This window comes from Ursus arctos, unplaced genomic scaffold (assembly GCF_023065955.2).
Source record: "Ursus arctos isolate Adak ecotype North America unplaced genomic scaffold, UrsArc2.0 scaffold_31, whole genome shotgun sequence".
NCBI lineage: Eukaryota > Metazoa > Chordata > Mammalia > Carnivora > Ursidae > Ursus > Ursus arctos.
In genome coordinates, this window is record NW_026622997.1 from 8,901,195 (window position 1) to 8,916,551 (window position 15,357).

General features: G+C 47.0%; 1 long non-coding RNA gene across 16 annotated transcripts in view; it reads left to right on the forward strand.

Annotated features, from left to right (window-relative positions):
- Positions 1–15,357, forward strand: part of LOC113264411 (uncharacterized) — a 119,916-nt gene that overhangs the window by 40,769 nt on the left and 63,790 nt on the right. For 5 of the 16 annotated variants that reach the window (XR_008956623.1, XR_008956625.1, XR_003319659.4 and 2 more), the window contains one exon: positions 1,457–1,549. The exons of the other annotated variants lie outside the window; for them this stretch is intronic. This is a non-coding gene — a long non-coding RNA (uncharacterized LOC113264411). The remainder of the gene's footprint in view (positions 1–1,456; positions 1,550–15,357) is intronic. 16 annotated transcript variants of the gene reach the window in all.

Genomic DNA, 15,357 nt, shown 5'->3' on the forward strand with positions numbered 1-15,357 from the left:
GCCATAAGCTACACAAATAAACATAAAATCCTGGCAGCCATACAGGCCTTGGCGGAAGGGTGGATGCAGGGAGGAAGGGGCCGATAAGCAGCTACTCCAGTCTAAGACGAGTGGTATAAACTGTACTTAGGGCTTGGCCTGAGCCTGCCCTGCAGGGGTGTATCCCCAAGGAAGGCTCGCGGCGAGGCACTAGGGGGCGCTGGCTCTTGCGGTTGCCAAGTGTATGAGCGATGGACCTAGACTTAGCCTTCTACCCGCGGAACCAGCTCTACAGCATCCCTAGCAGGGGATTGTCCAGTAGCCTCCAGGCCTAGGGGACAGAAGCTGTGTCGCTGTCTCTTTAGTAAGACTTCTTGGGATACAAATCTGGGAGTTGGGGACAATATACTTGGCTGTACAAAAGCAGTCTCAGAAGATGAGAAGCGGATACTCTTGGACCTAGGGGTGTCTGGGACAATGGGGGATGAAAAAGCCCATTAGCTGAAAAAGGTATCACTACCATTCAGAAACGCCAAGAAAATGCCACGTGAGACAAAGTGCGTTTGGGATCTAGCAGGATCCCCTGCCCCCCACCCCAACTCCAGCCCACGTGTTAACTTGATAACGCTGTATTCAAATCAATTCTACACCGTGGGGTACTTGTTTTTGATATAAGTAGGCACTGTGGGGGGTTGACATATTTGACGCCAACAGGGAAAGCACGACAATCACCTACAGAGGTCTGGAATTCCGCTCACTGCCTTCCCCTTCCCTCGCAAGTCAATGGACAGAAATCACAGGAGTCCCTCTGCTGCCACCTACTGGCAACAGTGGGTACAACTACACATTTGTACGGCGTCTTCTGGGAATGCAGTTTTGAACCGTGGTTATCTCACCAAAATGAAGCCCGAATTCCGTCGTCATGCTGCGTTTTGACTAAAACTAAAAATAGCTTTCTTTAAACTTCAAAAAGTCTTACACGTGTTAAAAAAAACCCTGCACCAGGAGGGATTAATCCTCACTTTCAAGAACCTAAAAGTTTTGCCAGTAATACAGGGAGTAGACGGAAGAGGCGTTTAACAGCAGCCTCTAAACATGCTTCTGTATTTATCTGAAGATAAGTGCCTCTGGTTCTTCAGCACTTAAATTCCCTTATGCCCCTGGGTATAGTCACCTGGGTTGTCCAAATCTGGCCCCCAGTTGGTGATCGACGGCTTTTCCTTCTAAAGCTTCTCCTTTAAGTGGTTTCTGAAAGGATTAAAAAAACAGTTGAAATTCTAATGTCTGGACGATGTTTTCTGTTATGAAGAAAAATAAAAGAAACTGGACATGTGACTCTGATCCCTGGGGGACAGGCCGTGTTTTATTACTGTTTGTGCCCCTTGTTCCAACACCAGCTGAGTCACAGTAGGTGCTCAATAAATGTTTACAAATGTGGGAGGGGCAAGGGGCTGATGCATTCACTGGTCCCTTACAGATGGCGTGGGCTGGACTGGAACTTTTTGCTATGGCCCCTTCCCGACATTCTCATATGAAATCCAGCATGGTTGGAAGCCCTCAGTTCTCAGAGGTGAGTTGAGATGGGCACTGATGTTAGAAAAAGGTCACAGAAAACCTGAGGGAGGGGCTTGCTATTGCCACCCAACTGCTTCCCACCTTTCCTTCTGCTCTATGTAGTGGCAGGTTCCAGAAGCCATGTGGGATTTAGGGCAGTAGGCACTGACTGTCAGTTCTGGGGGGAATGTCCGGACAGCACTGTGGAAGACATGCCAAGTGTATTAGGGTTCTCTAGAGAAACAGAACTAACAGGGTGTGTGTGTGTGTGTGTGTGTGTGTGTGAGAGAGAGAGAGAGAGAGAGAGAGAGAGAGACGGGGTGGGAAAGGGATTTTGAGGAATTGGCTCATGTGATTGTGAAGGCTTGGTAAATCCAATTATCTGCAGGGTGGACCAGAAGCCGGAGGCCTAGGGAAGAGGTGTGGTCCAAAGACAGAGGTGGTCTGTGGGAAGAATTCCTTTGGGAGAGATTAGTCTTTGTGCTATTAAGGCCTTCAACTGATTAGATGAGGCCCACCCACATTATGAAGACTAATCTGCTTTACCTAAAAGTCTACTGATTTACATGTTAATCTCATTCACAGGGGCGCCTGGGTGGCTCAGTTGGCTAAGTGTCCGACTCTTGGTTTCTGCTCAGATCGTGATCTCATGGGTCATGGGATTGAGCCCCCTGTCAGGCTCTGTGCTCAGCAGGGAGTCTGCTTGAAGATTCGCTCCCTCTGTCCCTCTGCCCACTTTCTCTCCCTCCCTCTAAAATACATAAATAAATCTTTAAAAAAAATTTTAAAAAACCTCATTCCCCAAAACATCCAGAATAATATTTGACCCAATATCTGGGCACCGTGGCCCAGCCATGGTGACGTAAAATTAACCGTACAGTAAGGCCCAGGGAAACATTTAGCCAATGTGTTTAGTGAACACTAGTTAGACACCAGGGAGAGAGTAGCAAGCGGCCAATGCAAAGCATGTACCACTCCTGAGTCCAGGACAGCTAGAAAGGCTTTCCCCTCACCTCTGCTTTCTACTCTTCACAACACACCTCATATTTTTGAAGACATTTTCAGAGTGCATTATCCAGGATGAGTTTGGCACCACCATTTTTTGAAAATGCAGGGATCTGTGTATCTCTGAAGATGAAATAAATTACCCTCTGGGTCCAGGACTGGGAATAGCAAGAGGCAGGAGTTTCCAGATTTCCTGCCTTCGATATACTCCCAGGGCTGCTCTGGTGTTAGCGAGTATGGCAGTCATGGGAATGACTGGGGTTCGTTTCACAGCTTGGCTTTCTATCAGGTTAGGTTTTCATGAATTTGTTGCTTATTGCAGCCGTTCACAAACTCCCTGCAGTTACTGGGTGTTCAGTAATGTGATATATATTCATGTAGGAAAATAGATTTATTTAATTGAAACAAACTAAAATGAATTATGGAGGAAGAATTTTTTTGGTAATTTTGTGTCTTACTGTGAAAACTGAAGATCTCTGGAAAGTTGAAAACATAAGCTTTAGGGATCACAAGAAAATGACATCAGGAGTATATTGAAAATCATGTCTAATCTTTCTTCCATTTAGGTCTGGCTTTCGGCCAGATTGTAATAGTAAATGCGGACGTTTGCTGTAGTCTCCTTACGATATACTTAAGTAATAGCACAATATCTCAGCGCGCTGTATTCCTTTGTTAGCTTATCTCTACTACCCGGTGTGTCCTTAAAGATAGGGCTTGTGTTAAGTGCTTTATTCCCAACACCTGACTCAACATGTCCCAAACTGCACTCACTTTTTTTTTTTGTCCTCTTCCCAAGCTACTTCTCTGTCTTTGTCCCCTGGTTACTACACATTGAGTCATCAAGCCAGAATCCTGCCATCCTTGATTCCCTGCCCCCATTTCCTATGTCCAGCCATCAAGTTCTAGAATTCCATCCCGACAGTCGTTCCTGGTTCCCCCTCCTCTCTTTCCCTCCCCTCCCGCCTTGCTCCTTACCACCGTTCACCCGGACCCTATAATAGCTTCCAAACCGGTCTGCCTCCTTCCAGGTGGCCCCCTCCCGGCCAGTTCCATCTCTGCCAGGGGACAGTTCCATCTTTTTAAAGTACAAACCCATCATGTCACTTCCCTGCCTCACACCTTCCAGTGGTTCTCCAGGCTGTTGAGAGAAAGCCCAGACTGTAACTTGACCAGAAAATTCTTTGCAGCCGGTCCCCACATATTCCTCTTGCTCAGTCTTGACATTGGCCTTTTGTTCCAATCACAGAAACAATGGCATCTCCGGGACATTGCCAGGATCTCCCCTTTCGCCTCGCTTAGCTAGTTTCTGCCATACTTACTCTCCTTTTATTGTCAGCATCTCTTCCTCCTTATTCTTTAGGGGACATTTTCTCTCCACCAGTATGAGCAAGACTGGATCTGCCAGTTGGAGGTTTTAGCTCCCCTGGTGAAGGGGAAGGTGTGGGCCTTAGGTTGGGCCCCTGGATCCTCATCTCAGGATTTGGAAATACGGCCGAAGGAAGGACGAGAAGTGCTAGGAGCTCTTCCACCCGTCTCTGACAGATGATCGGCAGTCCCTCGCTGGCTGGACCCCTGGATCCCTGAGTCTGCTCTGATCCTGCCTTTTCTGAGTCTGTCTTCACTGGGGTCTTTCTACTATGATCTCATTTTGCTTGAGTTGGCCAGAGTTGAATTCTGTGCTTGCGACCAAAAAACCCAAATCGCCCCTTCTTGCTGTCTATATTGCAGCCCCTGGAAGCTTCCAGATCCCCCAGCCTGACCAAGAACATTCTATCCTCTGCTCCTAAAGACCCCGCCTGGCCTCAGCAGGCTGTGAAAACTTTATGATAGCTCGCACTGTCTTTGTCCCATAACTGGCAAGTGGTAAGTGCTTGTTGTGTGCCTTCATTAAAAATAAACAGAGAAGGGAATCAGGATGGCACAATTTCATAGAAATCAAGGAAATGGATATTTATTTTTTCATTATTTTAAATAAAAACCTTAAAAAATATATACATTCTCTGCTTTAAACAATGTAAACTAAACACAGTCTAGCCCTTTATGACTCTGTGAATACCCTTGGTTGCTGTGGGCTGGCCTGTGATGCTGCCCTCAGGATCTTCTGAAGTGTCTTATCTTCTGCACCATTGGCCCAAGAGCTGCTTAATAGCCGGTGGGTCTGCAGCCTCTCTCCCATCACCTCTGTATTGGCCCTTAGTTTTCAATGTTTCTTTGTTTCTGTCAACAAATTTTTATGAAAAGCATGTCATGTGCCAGGCCCTGGGTTAGGTATTAGAAATTCAAAGAGGTATGGCCACCACTGTATCCTCAAGGAGAGCACAATTTCGGGTAGAGGGCCAGGCAATTGACCAGAAACTCAGTATGGGGATAAATGTATGTGTTGGGTGCTGGGAAGTGCATAGGCAGGACGCCAGGCAGGACTGGTGGTCAGAGAAGGTTTTCTTGAGGTGAGCCTTGAGGGAAAATGGGAGACATCCAGGTGAAGGGTTTTCTGAACTTGTGGTGGACATCTGTGTTAGGGGACACCTAGCCTCTTCCCTTCTTCTGGGAATGGCTGCTACTCCACTCCATCTCTGTGGTTCTCCTGGGAGCTGCCATATTCATGGAGTGCTCTACCGTATCTCCCCCTGCCCCCCCCGGGAATTGGTATTATGGGTGAGCTAAGTGGAGCCCCACATCCCTTTGACTACAAGTGACTGCTCAGTTGGGCGCTGCCTCACGGAGCCTTTGAGAGTCCTCCCCTGGAATGCTTTGAATTGTCAATGAAACACAGTCTTTCTGGAGCTAAGAGCAGCAAGATGGGGGACTCAGGAGTTGGCCTTTGTATTGCTTGCCCTGTGGAGAGAGCTATCCAGCAGTGGGGGGGGGGGGGGGGGGAGGACTGAAGGAAAGCACAGAAAGAGATGAAGAGTCCTGGGGCATCCAGACTCTGACTCCAATTATTCCTGAGGCCCAAACACATCCCTACTTAGGGCTTGCTGGCTGACCCTTCCCTGGATCACATGATGCATTCTCATACCTTCCAATAAATTCTTAATTATTTAGTAATTTATTATTAAATAAATAACGAAATTCCTAAGAGCTTACTAAAAAAGTACTGGCAAACGCAGTGTCCTAATCTCTGGGGCCCTCAGTGTCCATGGGTCCATGAGAACTGTAAGACACGCCCTCTCCCTTAGAAAAGGGGCCGGCATGATGGAGGAATGGTGTCCTGTGCATGCTGGGTATTGTACTCCGACAGTACTTGAGGTTTCTAAGCAGATGGTTTACAAGTCTGATTTATTAGAGCCACGTCGGAGGCTTCAGTCTCATCCAGGCTAGATTACTGAAAGGCCATCAAAGGAGGGACTGGTGGGTGCTCAGTTCAGAGACCCGTGCCTTCTGGACACGTGCACACCCCCTTTCCTCCCCTGCCTCTTCTCGAGCCTCGTTACCTCGATCTCAGATTGCTCTTAGCCTTAGATGATCACGGCATTCAGATTAGAGCTGCCTGCCGTTAACTCATCCTTGACATCAGCCTGCGCCTTATAGCACAGCCTTTGATGTTGTACTTCCTGTTTTCTGGTTGGTTGGTTTGTTCCTTTGAGCTTATGACCACTCTCTGAGTTTGTTCTTAGTTTTGGCTTTTTACGTCCAAGCTGGAGAGTATGGAGCTTTGAACCAGAGGGGGCCCCAGGCCTCTTCACTGTCTGCCCAGAGGCTGGCCATAGGCTCATTGGCTAGAAGATGCATAATAATTGAAGCAGCCCTTCTTGAAGTCGAGGAAGAGCAGAGCACAAGGGATTATCAGGAAACCTCTGAGAAGTGAAAAGCAAAAACAGTAACAAGGAGAAACATCTGGGTTCTACGAGCAGAGAGTGGGAAGGATAACTGGGGGAATGAGGCTACTGGGGCCAAACCCTCGTGGGACTGTCATCCAAGTCCTTGATTGTTCCCAGAAAGCAGCACGTCGAACAGGTTTTCAATGGTCACATTCACCTAGATGGAAATACTGCCACACCAGGGATGTGCATTTAGGCTCTCGTCGTAAGACATAAAGAGTTTTCTTGCCCCCTGGAAAGGTTCTGGAAAGGAGGAAGTGGACAAAGTGAGGAATGACAGAGACAGACCCCATAACATGCCCTCCAGCTTCCTCAGTGCAGTTGGGCTGCGGGGGCTCCCACCTGACTCGGGTACCATGCCACCGTCATTCTCTTCCTGCTCTAGGACATTTGGAGGAGGGGTCAGACATAGGATATGTTGATGAAATAACTTTAAACAGAGACTCAGCTGTCCCTTCTCTGAAGTGAGCAGGGAGTGGGGGCACAGGGGCCGCTGCCTCGTCTCCCTGCAGCGGAGGGGGGCAGCCGCCAAGAGGCCCAGCAGGGAAGAAGTGGAACAGCCTGGCACGTTCTCAGAAGGAATCGAACCCTGAATTAATAACACTCTGGTGTTAGATACTTTGTCAAAAGTTTGTAAAATGTTGAATGATGAAGGACCTGCCATGAAAGAAGTCAGTAGTACAGGTTCCAAGCGTCTCCGCAGAGGCTCGGAGAGGATGGCCGAGCAGTGGGAGCTGCCCTCCCCGAGGGGCTCACGCCAGCCCCCCGACTCACATGGAATGGGTCCCCGTGCAGCTCAGACCGCAGGAAGCCTTCTAGCTGCTCCACGGCTCCCACTGACCAAGGCTTCTCAGGTCCGAGGGAGTGGGGCAGTGTTGGCAGCAAGCTGGGAGAAAATCTGCGACTCTCTTTCCCACGCAAGTGAAGGCATATTTCAAAATTACTGTTTAAATTAGACACAGGTATTTCAGGAAAGACTATGACTTGCCAGGTGAAGCAGCAGCCAAGCTCTCCGTCATTGTTTGCCTCGATGTGTCAGGTCTAAAACTCCCAGTCTTCCTTGATTTTAGTTCTTAATCTTTCAGGTTCTGAGCAGGAAGGGGTATAGAGAGGGGCCCGTTTCAACGTACTTAATTAGCCGGTGGGCTGAGAGCGGGCAGCGCTTTCTTACTGCTACAGTGTTGCTGACACGTGATCACACACCAGGGGGTTGGGCATTCTCGCCATACAGCCCGGTGCTGAGTCTGCAGCTCCTTACTAGGGAAGTTAAAGTTTGAATGTAACCACTTTCTTTACAAGAGTTTTTTTTTTTTTTAATTTAAATGAAGTGAGGTTGAGGTGAACATGAGTTCATTGACCATGTTGGTGAGTTACACATGCGTCAGGAGACGTGGGTGATGGTCTTTCGTGCTACTCGATTTGTACATATCCCAGTCTCTGTATCTGCAAAGACAAAGAGAAACAAGCTCCCGCTTTCTTTTATTGAAGGGTCTCCAGGACTGCCTGTCTGCTCCTGAGCTGTTCTGTCTCCTTTGTTTGTATTTTCTATTAAAAAAAAACCTAAAAAAAACAAAAAACTAAGAAAAGGGCACCTGGGTGGCTCAGTTGGTTAAGTGTCTGACTTCAGCTCAGGTTATGATCTCAGGGTCCTCGGATCAAGCCCCAAGTTGAGGGGGGTTGCGCTCTGCGCTCAGTGGGAAGCCTGCTTCTCCCTCTCCTTCTGCTCCCCCCCACCGTTCATACTCTTTCTCGCTCTCAAATAAATTAAAAAGAAAGAAAGAAAGAAAGAAAAAGAACCCTTTATTGTTGAGCTTGTTGGCATTGTCTCCTTTATTATTTTCTCTTTTTGGGACAGATGAAGCAAGTTATTCTTTTTCTGTATCTTTTTTTCTTTTGTAACTTTTGTTTTGTTTAAAAATGGCTTTATAAAAGGGTTTTTATAACACCACCCACAATAAATTATATACAGGTTTATCCCTTGCAATGTTGAGATTATGTAAAGGAGTGGAAGGTAGAGGGTGGTAGCAATATGGGAATGAGATATCCAGCAAAGGGGAACCCTCATCAGGGGTCACATCTTTAAGACAAGAGGCTGAGATGTAGGATCCCCAAATCCTTGGACTCACAGCCAGTGGCGTCTCCAGGCTTTGGGGACAGCTGTGCAGGGAAGATGAAGCGACACCAAGCAAAATCTGTTTATTACTCCACAGCTCTGGCCCCTGTCCCTGGGGAGAGGCCCTCGGCTTGGATCGTTGGACCCCAATCAATAATTCGTGAGCCCCAATCAACAACTCAGCACATTGGCTTTTGGTGAATCAGCCTTTCAGTGAATTTGGTCATTTGGTGAATTAGTTTTTGAAGAATTGATTTTTGGAGAAATGAACGAGAACTCTCCAGGGCCTGTCTCACAGTCGGGCAGACAGTTAGGTCAGAAAGTTTAAACAGCTCAGCTTCTAGGTTAAGTCGAAGCTTAAAAGGGATACATCTGTTGCAGGTGGGGCAGAATTGTCCCGAGGCCCCTGTGCCCTCCATGCCTCGTGAGCTGGGCTAGGGCAGAACTGGGTGCTGCAGGAGTCAGCGGGCCAAATGTGCAGGAGAGAAGCGTCTCTGGGAAATGACACGAAGTGAAGGAGCTTGGGACCAGAAGGAAGGAAAGGACTGCTTTGAACCGCTGTTGTGGGTGGGAGGGATCAGACAGAACATTCTATGTCTTCACCGAGGGGCGGGCTGCGTGGGGGTAGCTTTCTCATTTCCCTGAGCCGGCTGTGCTCTGCTCGCCAAGACCATCCTTACCGAGACAGCCTGGCTGCCTGAACCTCCCCCGAAGGACAAGGCTTCTCTGGTCAGGCAGGCCTGTCGGGGGTCCCAGGCTCTGTGATGACTGCCTGCGCTCCTCAGCTGCCTCTGGTCGGCCTCAGCCTCGACTCTGTGTATTCCTGCCCCCTCCACCGCTGGCTCTGCCCTGCTGTACCAGGGCCATTCGATCGCCCTGGGCTTTGTGCCGTCCTTTCTTTGCAAAGGTATGCTTTCCACTCCTGAGATGCCTACCCTTTCGTTCTCACTCCTGTTTCCATTAAACGAAGCTCAGAGACTTCCAGTTCAAACTTCTTGCATTTACACAGCCTCTGAGTTGACTCAGGGGCTCGCTGCTGCCTCCACACCCCAACCCCCAACACACCTGGGGGGAAAGATGGCTTCCTCCTTTCCTTTTCTTTCTCTTCTGTACAATGATGGGGGTGGATTTAAATACTTTTATATTCTCTCTTTTTGTGTTTTGAAACATCCTGATGGAGGTAAGATGGAGTGTGAACCCTATTACCTTGAGTAAGGTATGGGGAGAGCAGATGTGGATCAAGAGAAAGACATCAGAGAGTTTTACGGTTTAGTGGCACTCCCAGCTCCCTGGGGAAAGCACACCGGGCCATGCCGGGCCCCACGGGAAGCAGTAGGGTCAGTGGTGGGGAGGGAAACCGTGGGCAAGCCTTTCTATTGTGGTTTCTGCAGGTAGGAGCAGGTGAGGCAGGGTAAGAAGGCTTAGGATTGGCCAGTTTGGATAATTCAGTGGGCTCTGGGGTACAGGTACCACTTGTCTGTACCTGGCCCTGGGCTGATGGGGCACATGGACAGTAGCCTGGAGTGTGAGACTGTGATAAGGGTGGGGGTTGTGGGCTTAATTAGCTACTCACAAAGGGACCCACCACCCACCCCTCGCCAGGGTCTCAACTGGGTCAAGACAGCATTTAAAAGAAAAACATATTATATTGACATAAAATAAATCGCATATACTTAAAGTGTACTGTTAGCTGTTTTGGGTATCTGTAAACACCTGTAGAACCATCACCGCAATCAAGATAGTGAACATATCCATCCCTTCCAAAGGTTTCTTTGTGCCCTTTGGGGATCTTTTCTCCCCAGGCAACCATTGATCTTCCTGCCACTATAATTGAATTTGCATTTTCTAGAATATTACATAAATGGAATCATATAGTATGTACCCTCTCTTCTCTGCTATCTTTTACTCAGCAATATGATTTTGAGATTCAGCCATATTTTTTGCATATGTCAACAGTTTGTTCCTTTTTATTGGTGGGTGGTATTTGTTATATAATGTATCATTCACCTGTCGATGAACATTTGGGTTATTCAGTTTGGGCTGTTGTTACAAATGAATCTTCTATGAACACTCGGGCCCATTTGTAATCTATATATACTCTTATTTCTCTTGGGTAAATACCTAGGAGTTGAATGGCTGAATTGTATGCTATGTGTATTTTGGCCTTTTAAGAAAAAGCTGTTTTCCAAAGTGGCTTTACCATTGCATGTTCTCACCCACCGAGTACGAGAGCTCCAGGGGCACCACCACGTGGTATGCCAGCACGTGGTATGGTCAGTCTTTCAAATTTTATTCATTCTAGTGGGAGTGTGGTAGTATCATATTGTAGTTCTAATATGCATTTATCCAGTGACTTTTGATGGCCAGCATCTATTTGCTGTCAGCGTATCTCCGTTGGTAATGTGTGCTTTCAGATCTCTTGGGTATTATTTTTTTTTTAACTGCTTTCGTTGAATTCTTGTTGTGGAACTGTGAGGGTTCTTTATGTAACCTAGATACAAGTCTTTGGTTGCGTAAAAGTTTTGTATGTCCTCTCACAATTTGTGTCTTACCTTTTATTTTCATATTCCTTTCTTTTTGAAAGGCAAAATCAGATTTTGAAAACATTAAATGTTAAATTTATTTGTCTATTTGTTTTTTTCTTATTCAACTTTGTGCTTTTTGTATTTCCAAATCGATAGTCAGGAAGATTTTCTTTTCCGTTTTTCCTAGAAATGTTACAGTTTCAACTCAGGTTTAGGTCTCTGTCCATTTCAGTTAACTTTTTTATGTGATGTTGAGTAAGGGTTCAGGGTGATTCTCTTGCATATGGATACCTAATCATTCTAGGACCGTATGTTGTAAAGGTTATGCTTTCCGCATTGAGTGGCCTTGGTACTGTTGTCAAAAATCAACTGACTCTGGGTCTGTTTCTGAGTTCTTCTGTTCTATCCATCAATCTGTCTACCTTTCCACTAAAGCTGCAGGGTCTGGTTTATCGCAGGTTTAGAATAAGTCTTGAAATCAGGTAGAGTTAGTCCTTCAACCTGGTTCTTCCTTTTCGGTGTTGTGGTTTTGGCCATTCTGTATCATTTCTTTGGCCTATGCCAATACCCCTGTGTGAATTACTGAGGGGGTGTAACATGCCTTGGTGTTTATTAGGGCTTCTTCCTTCAGGGTGTGCTCTTAAGCAGTGGGAATCAGACACAGATCCCCACCTCCATCTTCCTGCTCACAGATTGCCTCCATTCTCCTGCACTCCAAGAGTGTCTTAGGGGAGCAGCCCTTGGTACACAGTAGAGCCTGTGGGAGAGAGGAGGACAAAAGCAGCCTGCCCTTTGCTCATGGGGAGTTTTTGACCAAAGAATGGCTGCTGTGGAGTGAAGGAGCCCACTTCCAAATGGACAGATAGGGTCAGATTCTGCCCGGCGTTCTCAAGGTCTGAATAGTTCAGACATAAAGACACATTTATTTGGAGAATTATGGTGAATCACAGGGGGAAAGGGTGGGATAAGTTCCCATGGCTTTTCTCCTAAATGCGTTCACAGCGGCATGCCGGATTTGTATAAAGAGATTATTGGCTGGCTCTGAAAGAGAGAGAGAGATGCGGTGACTCTTTCAGGCTGGCAAGGACCTTACATGTATATGGTGTCTTTGCTTCAAGGATTACAAAATACCTTACGAATGTCAAATTGGCAGACAGTCATTAATCCTTCTAGCACCCCCGAGAAATGAAGAATACAGTTGAATAGTTGAGATGAATGCAAATGACCTCCCACCTATGGTCACCCCTCCCAAACTGAATGATGAATGATGGAGGAACTCCTTCCTATGTGCCAGTGGGATATTGATGGGATATTGAGAGCTCCTACCCAGGGAACACCCACGATTTACATTATGCTGAATGCTAGTTATCCACGAGGCTCTTGCTAACAGCTGGACAGATATTTCTCTGACAAACTTCCTTCTCTTTTGGGTAAGAAATCCTGTAATCTTGCTGGATAATCCTGCTCAGATAGAAATACGTGCTCTTTTTTTCTATAAAATCTTTATATTTTCTTTTTTTTTTTTTTTTTTTAAGATTTTAGTTATTTATGTGACAGAGAGACAGCCAGCGAGAGAGGAAACACAGCAGGGGAGTGGGAGAGGAAGAAGCAGGCTCCCAGCGGAGGAGCCCGATGTGGGACTCGATCCCAAAACGCGGGGATCATGCCCTGAGCCGAAGGCAGACGCTTAACGACTGTGCTACCCAGGCGCCCCAATATATTTTCTATACAAATAGGCACATACGTATAAATTTACACATTTACAAACTGTTCTTCAGGAGACAGGAAGAGTAAATATATCATTTTCTTTATAGAAACCACAGAATTTTAGGACACGTAGGGGAATTTTAAATCATCTCACTGTTTTTGTTTTATGGGTGAGGCCGTTGATACACAGACAGCTGAGTGACGCCTGCAGCCCATAGAAGGAGCAGAGCAAGGCCTAGAACCCAGCTTGCTGGACTCCCTGTTCAGTGCTCTTTCCATTGGGGTGGAATAGACCCAGCACAAACACAGCACATGTGTCCTAAACCCCCACCCCCAAGTCCATGGCAGACGTGGACAGTCAATGGCGGTTTGATTCCCACTGAACCTCATGATCTTCTTCCAGAGACCCAGGCTGTGAGAGTTGGCACAGGCAGAGCTATTAAGGGGACCACAGACTTCAGAGTCAGGCAGACCGGGAATGAATCCTGGGCCATTTCACTAATTGCTGGGATCTTAGACAAAACTAGTTAATCCTTCTCAGCCTCAGTTTCCTCATTTATAAAATGCAGAGAGGGGCGCCTGGGTGGCTCAGTTGGTTAAGTGTCTGACCTCAGCTCAGGTCATGATCTCAGGGTCCTGGGATCGAGCCCCATATCAGGTTCCCTGCTCAGTGTGGAGTCTGCTTCTCCCTCTGCCTCTGACCGTCCCCCCCAGGTTATGCATGTGTGCTCTCTCTCTCTTTGAAATAAATATATAAAATCTTAAAAAAAATAAAATGGGAGAAGAGTCACACCTACCCCATTGGTCTGGTTGAGGACTGACTGTGTTGAGTCATGTAAAAAGGCGCACTTTGGTAAGTGCTCAGCACAGGGCCGTTGTGAGTTTTCACGAGATGATCACAATAGTGATGGTGACGATGACTTCTCTGTACCATCGCCCTGTGCCATACTCCTGTCACATCCAAAATCAGATGAGTAAGGCCATTCCCTCCTCCAGCCTCATACACGCATCGGAGAGTGGTGTGGCCTTGCTCGTCTATCTTTCCTCTGCTTTCCTCGGCAACCTGACATTGGCTGCTCTGGTGTGCCCCACTGCTGGTTGAGGCTGAATCCAGAACCTACCATCCATGTCCATCTGGGGCTGTGGTGTGGGATGCATTATGTCCTCCCCCTTATTCATATGTTGGAATCCTAACTTCCATGACCTCAGAAATGTGGCCTTATTTCAAAATTGGATCCTTGAGAAGGTAATTAGTTAAGATGAGGTATCTTGGAGTAGGGTGTGTCCTAAAGCCAATATGACTGGTGTCTGTATAAAAAGACCCAACGCCATGGGAAGATCAGAATTCTGCTGTCCGCACCAAGGACAACCAGAGCTGGGAGAGAGGCCTGGAACAGATCCTTCTCTAGCACCTTTAGTGGGAACATGACCCCACCATCACCTTGATGTTGGATTTCTGGCCTCCGGAACTGTGAGACAATAAATTCCTGGGTTTTAAGCCACTCAATTTGTGGCGCGTTGCTATGGTAGCCCGAGGACACGAACACAGGCTGTAAATGAATTAACTCCCTCCTGGGGGCTCAGTCATAATGACTGGGTTCCCCGCTGAGCTGCTCCCAAGCGTCTCCCACCTTCAGGAAGCCAGGGTTTGGAGTCTGGGGAGAACCCTCTCTGTGTTGACTTTTTCTGACCTCATGGAGTATAGAACGGTTGCTTGCCTAATTCTCTAGTTTCCTCTTTAAGGATTGAGGCCTCACCTATACCTAGCTTCGGGGACTGTCTATGAAACCAGATCCTGCTTGGGTAGTAAAGCCCAGAAGACAGGGCCTCTGGAATGATAGATCTTTTGAAACAATGGCAGCCTGCCACGGGAGCCCTGAGTGCACAACCTCTGCCCGGCTTCCATGCCTCACCATCCCCTCTCCTGGCCCCTGCCTCCCCTTCAGACTTGCACGCTGCCAGATTCAGGAACTAGAACTGTGCGTGGTGCCCCATGGGTCCTTGGTCGCTCTCTCCTGGCCAGTGCCAGGCCTCAGCTGGGCTCCTGAGCTCTGACTCTACTGCCAAGCAACCTGTACTGGCTCCCTTGGGAGTTTCTGGAGGTAGGACAATTATGACCTCAGATAAATCCAATATTCTGCCTGAGGATTCATTGTATCTTTTTATTGCTAAAAATGTCCATTGTAGAAAAATGAAAGGAGCAAAAAAAGGAAAAAATAACCTCTAAGCACATGACAGACACACACGGTTAATATTTTGGTTTATGTTCTTTTCGGCTTTTTTTTTTTCCCTCACTTCCTTCTGTCTTTGTTTAATTACATAATTTTTATTTTATCAAAGGAATAGGAGCACAGAATTGTAAAAGAATCAAATAGTTCTAAAAGGTTTATGAAAATGCAGTGAATCCCTGTCTCCCTCTGGATTCTTACACCAGAGATGATCCCTTACAGTTCTCATCTGCCTCTTCTGGCCTTGCACAGCTTAATTGTTTCTAAATTTAGAGCTTCTCTGTTCGTTACCTATTGTGGTGAGTAAGGGTTTATCTTTCTCACAAGGTCTTTATCTCTGAATGCCCCTTTCCCGTGCCTGTATAGTGACTCCAGTTTGGTGAAAACAGTATGCAGAATATTGCACACGTAGACAGATAATGTTC